The 16750-nt window shown below is 44.6% G+C and overlaps 1 protein-coding gene across 1 annotated transcript in view; it reads left to right on the top strand.

Moving 5' to 3' along the window:
* The first annotated feature begins 1156 nt into the window (after positions 1-1156).
* DUSP16 (dual specificity phosphatase 16) overlaps positions 1157-16750 on the top strand; it is a 48047-nt gene continuing 32453 nt past the window's right edge. The window contains exon 1 of the mRNA XM_083615638.1: positions 1157-1639. The gene's annotated coding sequence lies outside the window, so the exon portion shown is untranslated. The remainder of the gene's footprint in view (positions 1640-16750) is intronic.

Genomic DNA, 16750 nt, shown 5'->3' with positions numbered 1-16750 from the left:
AATAGTTGATCTTTATGATTAGGATGATCTTCTTTCCTTGGCTATCACTCATAGCAGAGTAAGATTTACTTCCATGAATATGTTCTTAACGGTTTATGGTGGTACAAGGAGGTCTCCATGGCAGGGGTCGGCAAACTAAGGGCCGCGGGCCAGATCAGGCCCAATTGCCTTCAGGATCCGGCCCACGGACTGTCTGTGGATCGGCGTGGGGTTTCTGTTTGTTCAGGCGGTGCCATCCCGCCCCCTGCGCCATTCCATTCCTCCCCTCCCTCACACAAACCACGGCAGCACCTCCTCCCTCCCTCCTCCTCCTGGCTTCTCCCCGCCCTGCCTAGAGGAGGAAGGGGGCTGGGCTGAGCTGGCTCAGCATCATTTTAAACAGCCCCTCTCTGGAGCCAGCCCTTTTGCGCCGCTCATGTCCCCCGCCCCCTGCCCTGGTGCCCCTGTGGGCCAGAGAGCAGAGCGGACGAGCTCCCTCTGCCTACTCACGAGGAGCAGCGGCCGCGGCAGCCCCTGGGAAGGTAAGAGCAGTGGCTGGGTCTAGGGGGAGGACTAACTGCCCCCCTCGCCTCTTTTTCCAGCTCCCCCCCCCCCCCGGTGCTGCTTATCTGGCCTGCCACAAGGTCTGAGGGACAGTGGACTAGCCTGCAACCTCTGCTCCCTGGTCTGTTGGACACAAGGCAGGGGTCAGCCTGACACTCTTTTGCACCCCAGGTGTGTTGACAGAGGGCCTCTCCTCCTCCTCATCCCCTTCAGCTGCTCACTACCACGTGCAAATCTTGACCCCGAGGAAATGACCAAGTGCAGCTGCAATCCGGGCTTGCCCTCCCATGAGGCCAGGAGATCCTATAGGTACTTTTGGGATGTGCTTTAACCAAGGCCTTGATTGCACGCAGTCCTGGCCTTTCCCCGTGACTTGGCACTTTAGAAATGCTCTGACATATTACAAACATTTAAAGAAGAAAGGGGGGGGGGGGAGAGAAGGGAGAGCAGCAGCAGCAGCAGCGCGAAAGCGCAGGAGGGAGGGAGGGAGGGAGGGAGGCCTCTTTCTGGTCCCAACTTCAGGCCCGCGAGGAGCGTCGAGGGAGCTGCAGCCCCGGCCGGGCGAGTTGGCGGAGCTGCCCGGGCTCCTCTGCCTCCCGGCGCCTGGGGGGCAGGTCTCTGCGCAGGAAGGGCGGCCTCCTCCCTCCCTCCCCCTCGGAGCCGCCCCTCTTCCCTCAGGCGGAGCTCATTCCCGGGGATTGGTTTCCAATGACGCCATCGCTTTTATTTTTACACCGATGACCTCATCCCCGCGGCAGCGGCAGCCTGCAAGTTGACTGACCAGCCAAACTCTTCTCTCCCCCCCTTCCTCCCCGTTTGTTTTGTTCCCCACATTCAGTTATTAAACGTGTTGGCTCCCCCTTTCCTATGAGCCGCGGCTTTGGAGAAAGCGACCGGGCGACGGGTTCCCCGGCTCCCCCCGAGTCATCTTCAGTGAGGAAGAAAGAGCTCGCAGCGCTTCCTCCTCCTCCTCCTCCTGCCCTCTTTCTCTCAGCGGAGAGGGGGGTCCCGCTCCCCCCCGAGGAGGCTCCGAAGCGCCGCCTGGCAGAGTCGGAAGAGGCTGAGGGCAGCTGCCAGTTTAGAAAGAGGGAAAAAAGTAAGTCTTGGTGGGGAGGGCGAAGAGGAGAAGGGGGTTGGCAAGGAAGGGGGGGATGTTGCCCTGTGCACCCCCCCATATGCAGTTCTGGGGTCGCTGCCTGGAAGCCACATGGGTGGGAGTTCTTAAAAATGTTTGGTGTGTCCCTCTCCCTCTAAAGAAAATGGAAAAGAAATAAAAGGTTCTCCACCCCCCGTTAAAGCACAGAAACAATCCTGGATTTCTTAGAACTATCTTCACTCCATGTCTTCTCCATTGCTGACTTGAGTTAAACGCCTGCTCTTCCTCCTTTAAATGGTTCTGCTGTAAAAGAGTTTTATTATTTCACACACACACACACACACAGTTATTTCAGATGGGATGAGAAACTACATATATGCAAAGATTTTGTGTGTGCTTCTGTGTGTGAGAGAAAGTTATATTCTTGCTGCTATTAGCATTGTTTCTATGATCTCTCGTTCCTTTTCTGTTCCTTATGTTCTCTGGTTGCTTTGGGGGTTGGTTTGTCCTTTAGGATTTTTATCTGTTGTCTGTATGAAGTCCCCTCTCATGGAATCAAAGAGGATCAGTGTGAGGCGCCGCTAAAAACAAATATTTAAATGAAGTATCTTATAAGATCTTTTTAAAAATGATCTTTTGTTTTTCAAATATCCAGGCACCTGTTCCTCTAGTTTTCAGTATCATGGCCTCAGGTTATTCACAGAGGACAAAACATGCAGACTTTTACGATATTAAAACTTTTACATAGGAAAATGGGGCAGAAGAAGGAATGTGCCTCAGAAATGTAGAATTGTCTAGAGATCATGCTGGGTTAAATGATAGTTCATTAATCATCTTATAGTACATATTTGTGTAGAAGTAAATTCTGTTGAGTTCAATGGGATTTAAGTAAGTGGGTACTCTAGGATTGCAGCTTAGTCCACAGAGAGGTGGTGGACTCTCCTTCCTGGTATGACTTAGTTGAAATTCTTGCACTGCACCTGATGGCTCTTCCAACTCCAGAGTTCTATGATTCTAGGATGTCTGGATAATGTATAATGTATACAATTAGTGCTGCTTCCCTTTTCTTCCTGGCGGAACGGCTGTGCCTAAATCAGCTGCTCTAAAGTCTCCTTATCAGTAAAACTCTATGCTGGAAGCTTCACCTGGTGAATTTCTGCTTATCAAAGGATAGGGGAACCCTCCTCACAAACATTCGTTATTCTTGCTTCTAGTCTTTATGAGGAAATATTATGGTTTTGACTAATTTAAATAAAGTGCTACATGTATCTAGTTCCACTAAAGTACCATCCCAGAGAGATTGGAACACTTTTAAGAAAACTCTGTATTGCAGTAAAAGAAACAAAGAGAAATACTGTAGTTGGTGACTAACCTGTTGTTTTCTGTTCAGGTATTAGCTGATTTTATTTTTAATTTTGGTCACCCTCATTTGGCTGATAGTTTTAAAAAAATTGTAGGGCCTTCTGCAAAAATGTCATTGGCAGAGAGAGAAATATCTTAGCTAGTTGATATTTTGCTGAGTAAGGTATGTGCAGTAATTCTGTTGCAGACAGTTCTGACCCACAAGCAGAGGTTGTGTTTCACTTATTAATTTTATGTAAAAAGAAATATATTGAGCTGTTAATTCTCAATCCATACATAGTTGTCTGGAAACACAGTACAGTAGTTCTACATTGGTGTGTTCAGGATTGTAGCCATTGCAATACTTTACTTCCATAATACTTAGAAATTATACCAGTAGATGAGTAACTTGTGAATTGACAATTTGGACAAAACAGGACTTGAGGAAAATGATCATATACTTGTTGAAGGCAACAAAGTTTTAATGCTTACCTTAGTGCGGGAATTGGTTTGTTTTTAAATTGCAAATATGTACACCTGTTTGAAATAGATGTCTAATTAATAAAATGTTGATTTCAGAAAAGATAATCTGGCAGCACAATATAACCTACATACATGGCTGTCATGAGTGAGAATAAACATCAACTTCTCCATGCAACTTTAGGGCATGCTCATGTCTGCAGTGATTGTGTGCAGGTTGGAACTGACTGTGTGAAGAGCGCTGACATTAGGTGTGCAAGAATCAGTTTATTAAGGGCTTTAGTTCTATTATCAAACTGCTCATATCATCAAGACGTTTCTCCTGAAGTTCAGCTGGAGACTTCTTCATTGTAACCCGAGCCCTTTAGATCTTGTCTTGGGGCAAAAAGAACAAGTCTTTGCCCCCTTTTTGTGGCCACCCTTCAGGTATAGTATTCCCCATCAGTCTTCTCCAGGCGAAACATAGTCAGTTTCTTTCATCTTTCCTCCTAGGACTTGTTTCCATACCATTGAACATTTCTGTTGTTTGCTTCTGAATCCATTCCATATTCATATACCTTTCTTAAAGTGTGGTGCTTGGAACTGGACACAGTACTCCAGATGCAATTGTACTAATGCAGAATAAAGTGGATATTTTACACCCCAAAAGTTGGAAACTGTTCTATTAATACAGCTTAAAATCACATTATCCTTTATTGTAACTATGCTGCATGGCTGATTTATATTTGGCTTGTGATTGACTACGATCCCAAGTTCCTTTTCACATGTAGCACTGCCAAGCCAGGTATCTCCAATCCTGCATGTTTTATTTTAGTTTTAGCCTGAATGCAGAATGTTGCATTTCTCTCTCTTTTTAAGTTGGTTTCATAGAATCATAGAATTATAGAGTTGGAAGGGATCCCAAGGGTCATCAAGTCCAACCCCTGCAATGCAGGAATCTCAGCTAAAGCATCCATGACAGATGGAGAACCAACCTCGGCTTAAAAACCTCCAAGGAAGGAGAGTCCACAATCTCCCAAGGAAGACTGTTCCTTTGTTGAACAGCTCTTATTATCAGAAAGTTCTTCCTGATGTTTAGTCAGAATCTTCTTTCTTAAGATTTCCTTTTCCTTTTTGTCTGTTTCAGGCCAGTCTCCTATCAAAGTCATTTTGAATTTTATTGCTGTATTCTGAGGAGGTGTTAGATGTTGCTCAGAGTTTTTGTCATCTCTAAACTTGATAAGGATTTTCTCTACCCCATCACCTAAATAACTAAATTACATCTTGAAAGGTTTTGGGCCCACAACAGAGCCTCCCCCCATTTGATGAGAAATCATAGATGAGCACTCATTGAGTATTGTTTGTATCACCATCTATACTATAAACAGTTTGCTAACCAAAATATGTGCTGACATCAAGATGATTTGATCCAGAGCATTCCTACAATCCACCAAGATTTTTTAAAAGAGATAAAATTTATCTGGCAGGATCTATTCTTGACAAATTCATGCTGCTAATCACAACATTGTTAAAACACTTAGAAATTGACTCCTGTGCGCATCTTTATAACAATAATGCAGCCAGAATAACTGCTGAGAGAGTCCTGCACATTACCAGAATACATTGTGGATGGAAATTATTCCAGATATTCCAATCCAAAATGAAATGGTGTCATTCATGTTGTGCTTATACTCTTCTCGATACTTCTTCGCTCATATACTTTCATCTTGGTTTTGCAATGGTCATTTGTTTGGGTGCTTGTGGCAAGTGAGAATTGCATCCAGGTGACAACAAAAATTTAAAACGATTGTTATGACATGTTCAAACAAATGGCTTAACGTTGAAGATGTGTAGGCCAGCGGGTTCATAATTTTTCTGTGGTCTATTAATTGGCTATTAACTTCTGTGAATTTATTTGCAAGGCAGGTTTCAGCCAAGTTTGTAGCACTCTGTCAGAACTGGCTTCAGGTTCCCATGCTGAGTAATATTTATTTTCCAAAGATTTGGTCAGTTCTGCATGGTTATAAGTGGTCAATATAAAAAAATAAATAAAGGTACTGCATTATTCAAATGTTAAGTATGACTGTTTACCAAAGGATTATTTGAGCAAAAATATCTATATCTGTAGCTAGCTATGCTCGCATACCACACACAAACACTGACTTTATTTTATTTTTAAATAACTTTCCAAATTAGCTGTTACCAAACAGTAACTAATATTTTATTGTTGCTTTGACTTCTTTAATCTGCTCTGTGAGCTGAAGCTGTTGACAAGGCAAACATCATATAGTACAGATTCACAATGAGTGTTTACTGTGCAGCATGTGCTCCTTAAAGTGCGCACTGCAGCAGCACATGAATTGATGGGATCTCCCCTCCCCACACCCACCTCTAGATCATTTTGGTAATCTCTTAATCAAATATATGAATGTGGATCTGGGGGCAGTAAAAAACACTACTCAATATTTTCTGTGGGTAGTTTAGAATGTTGAAAGTGCTTCATGACACGTGCCAGTAATCCTTCTGACAATTCTGTAAGTTGGCCATTATTATTGTCTTTATATGGCTGGTTATAGAATGAATCTGAGAGAAAAGTGAAATTTGAAAGCATACTGGCCCCTGCTTAGCTTTGCAAATGTATAGAGTCCGTGGATATACATCTATCCTTCACACGCATATCCACCAGTGTCCCAGTGAGTGTGAAGCAATTCTGACTCCTGCACGAATTCCCTCTCTCATCTTCTTGGCCCCATAAGCCCCATAAGAGCAGTATAGTAGCACCCTCAGGCCGTCTGCTCTGAGTCTTCTCAGCTTCCAGTTTTGTTCAGGTCTAGCTTGGCTTTGTAAATGTGAGACAACTCACCATTTTTTCCTCACCTTTGTACCACCTCCTTCTGTTGTCAGTACTGCCCTCTTTCTCTTCTCTTCCCTTTTTCCTTCAACCTGTAGCCCTGGTGCTGATACTGCACCCTTTAAACCATGCTGTATCTGTTTGTGTTTTCCTGTGAGCATTGACCTTGTAAGCTGCAAGTAGCTTAGCTGTTGTTTCAGCAGCAGTCTGAGATGAATTCTTCCGAGTCAGAGGAGGACGACATGGCAGCCTTGGGCCAGGCAGCTGCTAGCACCACAGGCTGTTCTTGTGAAAGTGCCCGGTTGCCAGGGGGCATGTTGGCCAGTACTGCTATGCTGCCCTCTCCTCTGCTGCTTGCCAGACAGGGATGGGGCAGAACAGGAAGGCGGCAAGGGCAGGAATGCACCAGTTTGCTGGTAGGCGCAAGGGCAGGTTCCCCTACAGTGGCCTAGCTGGGGCTTTTCCCACCTGGGGCAGTCACTGAGTTTGCCTCCCCCTCACTGTTCCTCATCTGGGAGCCCCACAGCCAGCATGCCAAGCGTGGTCAAACAAAACCAGGCTTTCTTGCACCCGGGTCAAAGACTCTGTTTGGCCCCCACACCCACCTTCCAGCACACATTTGCATACACAACACGCACATCTACACACCCCTCAACACATTTGTTCTTAAAGCACATTAAAAAGTAGATTTCCTCAGAGACTAATTGATCATTGGACGAATCCTAAGAAGTATTATGACTGTAAAAGTGAATTGTTTGTCAAAAGTAGAACTTCCATCTGCAACAGTTATAATTATAATTATTTATACCCCCACCCATCTGGCTGGGTTTCCCCAGCCACTCTGGGTGGCTTCCAACAAAATATTAAAAATACAATAAAACATCAGACATTAAAAACTTCCCTAAACAGGGCTGCCTTCAGATGTTTTCTAAAAGTCAGATAGTTGTTTATTTCCTTGACGTCTGATGGGAGGGCATTCCACAGGGTGGGTGCCACTACCAAGAAGGCCCTCTACATGGTTCCCTGTAACCTCACATCTCGCAGTGAGGGAACCGCCAGAAGGCCCTCAGAGCTGGACCTCAGTGTCTGGGCTGAACGATGGGGAAGGAGACGCTCCTTCAGGTATACTGGGCCGAGGCCATTTTCAGATTATCTACCTGAGGTCTATCTGAGTAAATCCTGTTGGACTCAGTGGGACTTACTTCTGAGTAATTATGCTTAAGACCGCAGTATACGACTGCACAATCTTTACACAGTTGCCTAGGAGTAGGCTTCATTCAGTGGGACTTCTGCGTAGACATGTAAAGACTTGCAGTATAAAACTCTAAAGAATAATACAAAAGAATAAACAATAACAGAATAAACACTCCACAAGTTTCCTTTAAAAAATGCTGGCTGCTGATCCACTGCAATTAAAGAATTTAAAGTGGATTGGCTACATTTTCCTTGAAAATTAAAGGAAGGGATGTCAGCATCACATTTCTTTCATTGCAGGTATTTTATTTTCAGTATAAACAAGACTCAGTTTTTGTAGCTGATTGTTTGCAGCAGTGCCCTCATTATGTATTCACATGGTGTAAACATGTATGTGGACCTCTATATCCAAACACACACACACACACACACACACACACACACACACACATTATAAGCAAGCAACAAGTGCTTATCTTGTGAACTTGCCATTTAAATTATTTAATCATCACAAAAGATTCTGTTTCCAAAAAGGACAGGGGGTGGTGGTCTGATCTCTTCACCACTTTTAATTGATGTCTGAGACATTGAGGCGAAGAAAACAAGAAGAAATGATATTTCAGGAGGTTGGCTGGGTTGTGTACACATTACTGTTTACTCCAACTTTGCTTGGAGAGCAGCCTTCCCCCACCCCTTCCTCTCTCCAGGTTTTCTTTCCCTCACAGTTGCAAAACCAGAGAGAGCAGCAGCCCACCCTTCTGCTTCAAAGGAAAAGAGTTAGTTGCCAGGTAAGAAGAGTGCCAGCACAGCAAAGGAGCCGTCCAGTGGCTCCCCACCACCACACTCCACCGGCCAAGTGCCCCCTGGGGCAGCCCGCCCCATCTGCCCCTCCCTAGCCCCTCCCTGTGCTCCTCACCACTGTCAGCCCAGTGTTCCCACACTCTTACCACCTCCCTACCCCCTTCTACCCCAGTTCTTGCACCTCATACTCTGTGTCTTCAACTGCTTCTAGTTTCTTAGGTGCTTCTGGGGCTGGCTCAGAGTGCAATTCCCTGTCCTTCTTTGTGCCTCTAGTCTCATCCCTGAAGAAAGGGCGTCTGACCTGTCATAATACTGAGGGCATTGATTTATGTATCCAAGATCTTACCTCATGTCAGCCTGGTGTCTTTTGTGCTCTCATTTCTTTTTTGCCAGGTCTTTCCCTACAATCCCCAACAAAAATGCCTTGGGTTTTTTAACAAATGTTAAATGGAACATTTTCTTCAATTCGGTGTATATCATTTCCCAAAAATTTTTAATTACCTTACAATCCCACCACATATGTTAAAATGTCCCCTCCTTTTTCTTACACTTCCAACATATATTTGAACAACTATGAACATTTAAAAAACACAAGAAAAACCCTCTAAAACTGTTGTTAGAAGAAGAAGAAGAAGAAGAAGAAGAAGAAGAAGAAGAAGAAGAAGAAGGGGAGGAGGAAGGAAGGAAGGAAGGAAGGAAGGAAGGAAGGAAGGAAGGAAGGAGAGGCGACAGCATGGTAGACATTGTTTCATTTATAGCATTTCTACATTGCCTTTTTATCAGTGATTAATGGAAACATCAGAGTCTGTGTAAAAACCAAGGCTTTACCCAAAGGGAAGGAATCAGTTGGGCAGGAAAGCCAAAGACTCATGACCCACATGGCCACACAAGATTTCACAAGGAAGCAGAGTTCAGCTCTGGGAAATGTCCCTTTTCCCAGAAACACTTGCCCACAGTGTTGCTCTTGGGCTTGATTTAAGGACAAAAGTGCCTGCGACATGCAAATCTGTGCAACAAAGCAGTGGTTTTTTCCTCCTGTGGTGGCCCTGAAACGATGGAATCCTGACCCTCAGGAAGTTCATTTTATCACTTGTTTCTTTTGGGAAGTAAATAAAGACGTTCCTATTTCCTACTTGAATTTATCTTATTTCTGCTGCTGATTTCTTATGCTAGCTTTTGTGTTTTAAATTGGCTTTTATGTTTTTTGTGTATTTCAATTGATGTTCTTACTTTGTAAACGGACTTTGAAATTTTCTTGAAGTGTTGTTTATCAGTGGCATTGAGAGCAGACATCTCCTTTCCTACTTCTGTCAAGTCAAACCAGCTCTGGGAGGGGCAGCTCAGAAGAAAGAAGGGGCGCTTGGCTTTTCAGCTGCTTTCCCTTCCCTACTAGGGTCCCGGGTGCAAAGCCTTGATCTATGGATAGAGAAGCTTGGTGAGGTGCTCACACTTAATATGAAAGTATCCTTCGCTGGGTGTGTGAAAAATCAAAATATTATTCAGGGAAGCTTCTGCTTCTAATAGCAATCATTCCTGCTATTAGTTTTCTTGGGTGGGGGTGGGTGGGCAATGGATGCAATGACTTATTGGCAACTGTTAGAACTCCCTAGTGGAGATCTTTTTGGCTCTCTGTATATTACTTTTTCTTCAATGACTGTAGCAGGTCCACGTTTTGGAAGAGGAGAAAAGAATTTAGGCTGGAGGCTTGTGTGAGAGAGAACAGGGTTTGTCCTTTCCTTGTGCTCCATTTGTGGTTTGTTACCGAGCCAAGAGTGACCTACTCAGAGTTGGCTCTGAATAGACTGGCAGGCTTCCATTTTGTGTCTCTGTGAAATGCTCTTGTAGATTTTTAATAACCGAGGTGGGATTTAAGAAGAAAGAGGGGAAGGAATGAAAATTGTAATTAGTTTCCAGAGTAAAGAACTGCCCCCAGCCCTCCCAGTTTTGTTTTACTCAGCAACCAAGTTGTGGGGAGAGTGATTTTCCTCCAAGATGTCTTACCTCTGCCTTTGTTTTCTCTCTCACTCCTTTGGGCTTCCTCTTGAGCATGGACCAGCTGATGTTCACAGCCCATTGGTAGGATTAGGGTGTGAGTCACTTGATGCAGTAATTGCCAAAATTGTCTGGCCACCGATTTTGTCCAGTGGAGTTGCCAAATTAGCTAGGCAATAAGGCATCATTGGAAGTAGTCACTTCTAGTATCATTAAGCATTAAATTTTGCTGACTTTCACAAACATTTAAAGTGTTTTATGAATAAATTACAGAAATATAAAAATAAAGTTAAAATGCTTTTATATTATGAACCACCCTGTCCATAAGTACAGGTAAGTTGCAGCCGAGAACAACTCAAACAGCCAATATGACCCAAGTACTCTTCGGGCAGCTGGCTCTCCTTACCTGATAAAGTACTCAGCACTCCTGCCCCAAATACCGCTGCAACTTCCGGGGGTTTGTAGCCCAAACAGTGGAGGTAACAATATGCTGAAGCAAACGTTATGGATCTCTGACCCCATGCAATAACAGGGTCATGTCTGGACAACCAGGTCATCCCTAAGACTAGTTCTGAAGACAAAAGTTTGGATGAACTGGGGAGTGAACAGCAAAGTGAAGAAGAACTGGAAGAGAGAGCTAACAGATTCTCTCTCACTGGAAAGTGTCCAGCCTATCCGCCCAGGGTCATGGAGAGCAGATAAGGTAGCTCCACAAAAAGCATATGGTTGCAAGATCAGGTTGCAAGAGGCGGAAGTGACTAGGGAGGAAGTGGGTGGAAACCTTAATTGGTCATTCCGAGAATGACTGCTTTCTTCTTTTGCTGTGATCATTAAAGACTCTTTAAATGGTAAGCGATGGTTTTTGCTTTGTCCTGCTTATCTACGACCAAAGGTGGGGTGAGAAAGCCAAGTCCCCAAAGTCTGACAGGTGCCTTAGAGCTTACTTATATTTAGCAATCCATTATCTTACACAGCTGCATGAAAATGTAGCATGTTAAATGAAGCATTACTTCCCACCCCCAGAGCTCAAATAAGGTTATTTGGGGGCTGTTTTGGCCCAGTTCTGTGTTCAGATGATCATCTCATTGACTGAATACTTAACATTTGCTGGTGGTTTCATGTGTTGATTGGCGTGTACAAGCAGGTCCTCACAGCTGCAACACAGCAGTTCTGTCTCATCTCACACTGCCTCACCTCAGATGCAACTTTCTTCACAAAGAGCACCTCTCATGCGCTGTATGCAAGAAGGGGCAACATACAACTAAAGGGGTTGTGGGGTGTAGCTTCCCCTGCTACTGTATAAGGTGATGTGGCTTCCCCTAGCACTGATGTTAGATGTCCATACCTGAGCCAGGGAAATCTACATGCATAGGTTTCTGTGGTTCTGATGATATGGACTAGTGGTCATCAGGAGCAGGGGATGCTAAACAAGCTTGGAGGCAGGGCTGTTGATGGAGCCCCAGCCCTTTATATCATGTGATATCCTTCAGGTGTATGACACAGGAAGGGGGATAGGGTCATAGAATCATAGAATCATAGAGTTGGAAGAGACCACAAGGGCCATTGAGTCCAACCCCCTGCCAAGCAGGAAACACCATCAGAGCACTCCTGACATATGGTTGTCAAGCCTCTGCTTAAAGACCTCCAAAGAAGGAGACTCCACCACACTCCTTGGCAGCAAATTCCACTGTCAAACAGCTCTTACTGTCAGGAAGTTCTTCCTAATGTTTAGGTGGAATCTTCTTTCTTGTAGTTTGGATCCATTGCTCCGTGTCCGCTTCTCTGGAGCAGCAGAAAACAACCTTTCTCCCTCCTCTATGTGACATCCTTTTATATATTTGAACATGGCTATCATATCACCCCTTAATCTCCTCTTCTCCAGGCTTCTCCAGTGTCTCTGAGCACTTCTACATGTGACTTGTACACCCGAGAAAAGCTAGCTTCAGAATATTCCAGAACTTTTGCTGGGAAACCATTGCTCACTTCCTCCTTCCCCCAAAGTAAAAATCCGGCATGAGTGCCCTGCTTGAAGATTTGTTTCTAACTGCAGCATTAACTAAGCAGAATGACAGTCTAGCCCAGTGGTTCCCAATTGGGGGTTTGCGGAATGCATCCAGGGGGTCTGCGGCCCCATCCCTTGCCTCCCCCCAAACTATGCTTTGTCATTTTTGCATGGTAATGTCAGGCTTCAGGGACTTGGCTTCCTCCCCCACCCTTTGGCAGTAGATAAGTAGAACAAAGTGAAAGGAGTCTCTTAGCAGTTAGAAATTTTAATGATCACAGCGAGAGAACAAAGAATCCATTCCTCGGAATGAAGGTGCTCCCAATTAAGGGTTCCACCCACTTCCCCACCCAGTACTTCCCAGCTTCTGCCTTCTGAACTATGTCTCTCTGCAAACCACTATTCCAAATCTATACTACTTCCCTGCTCCTGGGAAGATTCAGGATCCTGATCAGGAGCAGGGGGGGGGGGAGGCTCCCACCATTCCTCCTCAGTGCAGCCCTCCTCAGCACTGTACCTGACAAGTAATATCACAAATTTTATTGTCTGTTTTAGCGCTGTGTGATTTTTCAATATGTTGGCCAAAAACGGTTTTGAAATCACACCTTGATAACGATTTTGACCTGGCAATAAGCAGCAATATATCGCTCCTTGCTTGAGGGAGAGGAGGGCTGCCAATTTCAAGGCACTGCCGATATCGCACAGTGATCTCAGCCGACCACACTGCTGATCTGAGCTGCCTTCCTTCATGCTGAGGGAGACCAGGGCAGTCAATAGCGCTGCAGCCTTCCCTCACACTGACGGAGACCAGGGCACCGTGGCATTACCTTCCCCTGACACTGAGGTCGAGAAGCTTTTCTCAGCAGGATAACAGCAGGAGCCACAGTGGACATGCATCTCTGCTGACTGCCACCACTGGCTTCCCCGCTGACAGAGACTTCATGCACCCCCTGCAGTGGCGTAGCGTGGGGGGTGCAGGGGGGGGCCGGGCGCAACATCTGGGGGTTAGGGTTAGGGGCGCAAATCCACGGGTTAGGGGGCGCAAATTACTTGCCTTGCCCCGGGTGCTGACAACCCACGCTACGCCACTGACCCCCTGTCCCCCTCCCCCTCAAACCATGTGCTGGAGGTGACTCCGCTTGCTCTCCTTTCCCCATCCATCTGATCTCCACAGCTGCTTTTTCCCTTATCCCCCGCCTGATCTGCACACACAAACACCCCTGCCCAATCTTCTATCATTCCCACTCCTGATCTCCAATTTCAGACATTATGTTATATTGGAATATTGCACTGTTTAGTTGCTGATATATCACACCGTTGAAAACCAGATATTGCTAGTCTGTTTTCTAGTATTCCCTAATCTGTCGGACTCTGTTGCCACCAGTGGGGCCTGACTTCCTCTCCGGCTGGAATCCTAGTACCTCTGAAGTCAACTGCATGAGTCTTTTGGGCACCAAACCACCTCTGGTGCATAACAGCACAGAGGAGCCCATTAACGTGCCCATTCCATCATCTCAAAACATTGCTCCAAAGTTTAGTAACCTGTCTATCCTCTTCCCAAGTCAGTTTTTGCGTTCATTTCTCAGTCATCAAGTGTACAATAATGTACAGTAGCCAAGCAATATATGAGCTTATATAAACCATGCCTCGGAGACGAGCAGCAGAATGCTGAAATATCCATTTCATGCTGTGCAAGTATAATGGTTTTGTAATGCATACCTAGTCACATTTGCTTAAGAAACTGATTATGTTAAAACAGCATTTTAGACTAGGCAACTCTAAACAGCTGATCCTTTTGAGCAATCCTTAGATCTAATCCTCTTTACTCGTATGGTGGGATTATTCCCTAGAAAGTAGCCAATTCAGATATGAGGAAATGCCCAGTGATTCTCTTATCTGTAGTTTTTATGGAGAATTAAATTCTGTTCTAAGCAATGAGGAAGTTTTGGTCTCCTTTTTGTTAGGACTTTGCACCAGTATATCAGCTGCACCAGAGTTTAATTAGCAATACTAATTAACTATTTGTTAATTAAAAATAAATAAAATTTCCTTTCTGATGATTCATAATAAATAGCATTATTATGCTAGTTCTAGAAAGGTAGCTGTATTTGACTGTCACTCTAAGTTTGCAGCACTTTGAAGACTGATAAATTTATCGTGGCATGCGTTTTTATTGGCAAGAGTGTGTTTTGCGTGTGTTATATATCTGTCACAGTGTTAGAAAGATCTCTGGACAATCAACCACTGAAAACAGGAATCTTGGCTAGTTTTGCTATATTTAGAATCGTTGCAGTTGTAACACTCAAAGGCCAAAGGGGCATGATTTTGCATGTATCCAGCAGTCTTGCTCGCCTGTCTGCAGTGGGCCGAAAACATCATACTCAGATCTTCTCTGCTTCAATTTCACTTTGCATTTTGCTGACTAGTTATGGATTTTAACAGTTTACCTGTTGACCTTTGAAAACAGCTGAGCAGTTTTATGGAAGCTCTGATAGTGACCTTCCTAGCTGCTTTAAGACTATGCTGCATTATGTCAATAAACATGACAGCCCTGTACAAATACAGTAAAATCCTCCAGGTCAAATGTTCCCCATAACTGTTGCTGCTCCACTGAGGCCCACTCTAGAACATTAAACTACTGGTCTATATTTTTCTTCATTAGTAGTTCAGAGTAATACTTGCTTTGGCCCATAATCCTTTGCTACGTGCTTGTTGGTTACATATTAATATGTGTCTTTCTTCTGTTTGCAATCTTTCCTCTTTCTGTAATAATTCTGGGAACCAAATGTTGTAAGCTTAATGATGTAACTGTGACATAACCTTGAGATAAGTGGTGATTTCATTTGGCTAGTGAAATAAATCCTTGCCTTCACCCTTGGCTCCCAAAGTTGTTTTTCTGTCACCTCTTTCTTCTTATTGCCACATAAATGGGTAATTAACCATCCCAAATAAATTTCTACATTTTACAATGATGTGGTAATTTCCTCCTGTCACTTATCATTATATGCAGAAAGGGAAATTGCTGAGAAGCTTGTACTCTCTCTTAGAGTTAACGTAAAAACATGAACTTTTCTAGGTGTCTGGAATTTTCACAATATTTTTCTCTGAGATCTCTGTATAACTCCTTACTTTACAGATCATTTTTAGCCAATTCATATATAAAGTTGTCAGAATCTCGCTGGGGACTTGGATGGCTCTGTCCAAATCCAGACCTATAGTGTGTGTTCAAGTTCCTGGGCTCAGATTCTGCCAGCAGCTACCTAAGACATTTCTGTCTCTTAGATGCAGGATGAGATAGTGCCCTCACCACCTGGCTACCAGTTCTACATACAGAGGCTAACTGTGTATCAGCCCTGATGATGGAACATGGTCCTCCACTTCAGCTGAGGACAATAGCCTAGTTTAGGGGATACAGGACAGACTTTATGGCACACACGGCTCTGTCCTAAGAAGAATCCTGGTGGACCAGACCAAACACCCTGCTTAGTCCAGCGCTCTGTTTTCACAGTGGCCAAGCCAATGCCTATGGGAGGTCTCCAAGCAGGACTGAGTGGAACAGCATTCCCACCTGAGATCCCCGGCAACTGGTGTTCAGAGGTCTGCTACCTCCAGCACATCAGCTTCCTGGGGCAGTCTCCTCACTCTGTCTAATGGCAAGGGCCAGACGAACCCAGCTTGTACTCGGCCCTGTTAAGCAAACAAAGCCCAAAAACCACATTGCTGGAAGGCCTGGTCTCAGCACTTGGCATGGCTGGGCAAATGCCAGTGCCCCAGAGGACCCAGTGAGACTGACAGCAGAGTGTAATATTTCCCTTAGAACTGTCTTTATTTATTGTAGAACACCTGGTTTTGTAAGCACTTAGGTAATAATATTATTATGCCACCACTTCTTGGTGGTTGTATACCTGTTAGAACTTGATCATGCAGTGGCTCTTGAGCTGGCAGCTTGTGTGGTGTCAGATAGGGATTCGGACAATGACTGAGCCAAATATACCTTGGCTTTGCCACTGTTTGCAGGCTTCAGCTAGTGACCCCTTCTTGGACTGTTTTGCAGGGACCCTGTAAACATTGTTGAAGTATTTGCCCCACCCTTACCTGGTGCTGTTTTTATTTCTTTTACTCACAAGACTCCAGAGTGAGGGCAGGAAGCTTTGCCCCTATTCTGAGTTGGTTTCATAACAAAGCCACGTAACCAATGAGTTTTGGATATGAAGTCAAATCAGACCAAGGGTCAGTGCTTTCTGCTCTCACTCTGAAGTCTCATGGGTAAAAGAAAAGAAAAAGTCTTGTGCTTCAAGAATCTGGAGTATGGTTGTTGGCATTCCCAAGACCACAGGCAGGAAGCAGAGGAGTGCAAAAGGTGAGCAAAGAGAACCTTTCATAAAACATCCCCATCTAAGGACTCCTTTTTGAGCCCAAAAAGTCCAGCTAAGAAATTCTGGCTCAGGCTGTGTGTGACACCATCCAGCAC

The sequence above is a fragment of the Podarcis filfolensis genome, assembly GCF_964270895.1.
Source record: "Podarcis filfolensis genome assembly, chromosome: 5".
Classification (NCBI taxonomy): Eukaryota; Metazoa; Chordata; class Lepidosauria; order Squamata; family Lacertidae; genus Podarcis; species Podarcis filfolensis.
Note: the sequence above shows the minus strand (reverse complement) of the source record. Positions and strands in the feature narration are given on the sequence as shown.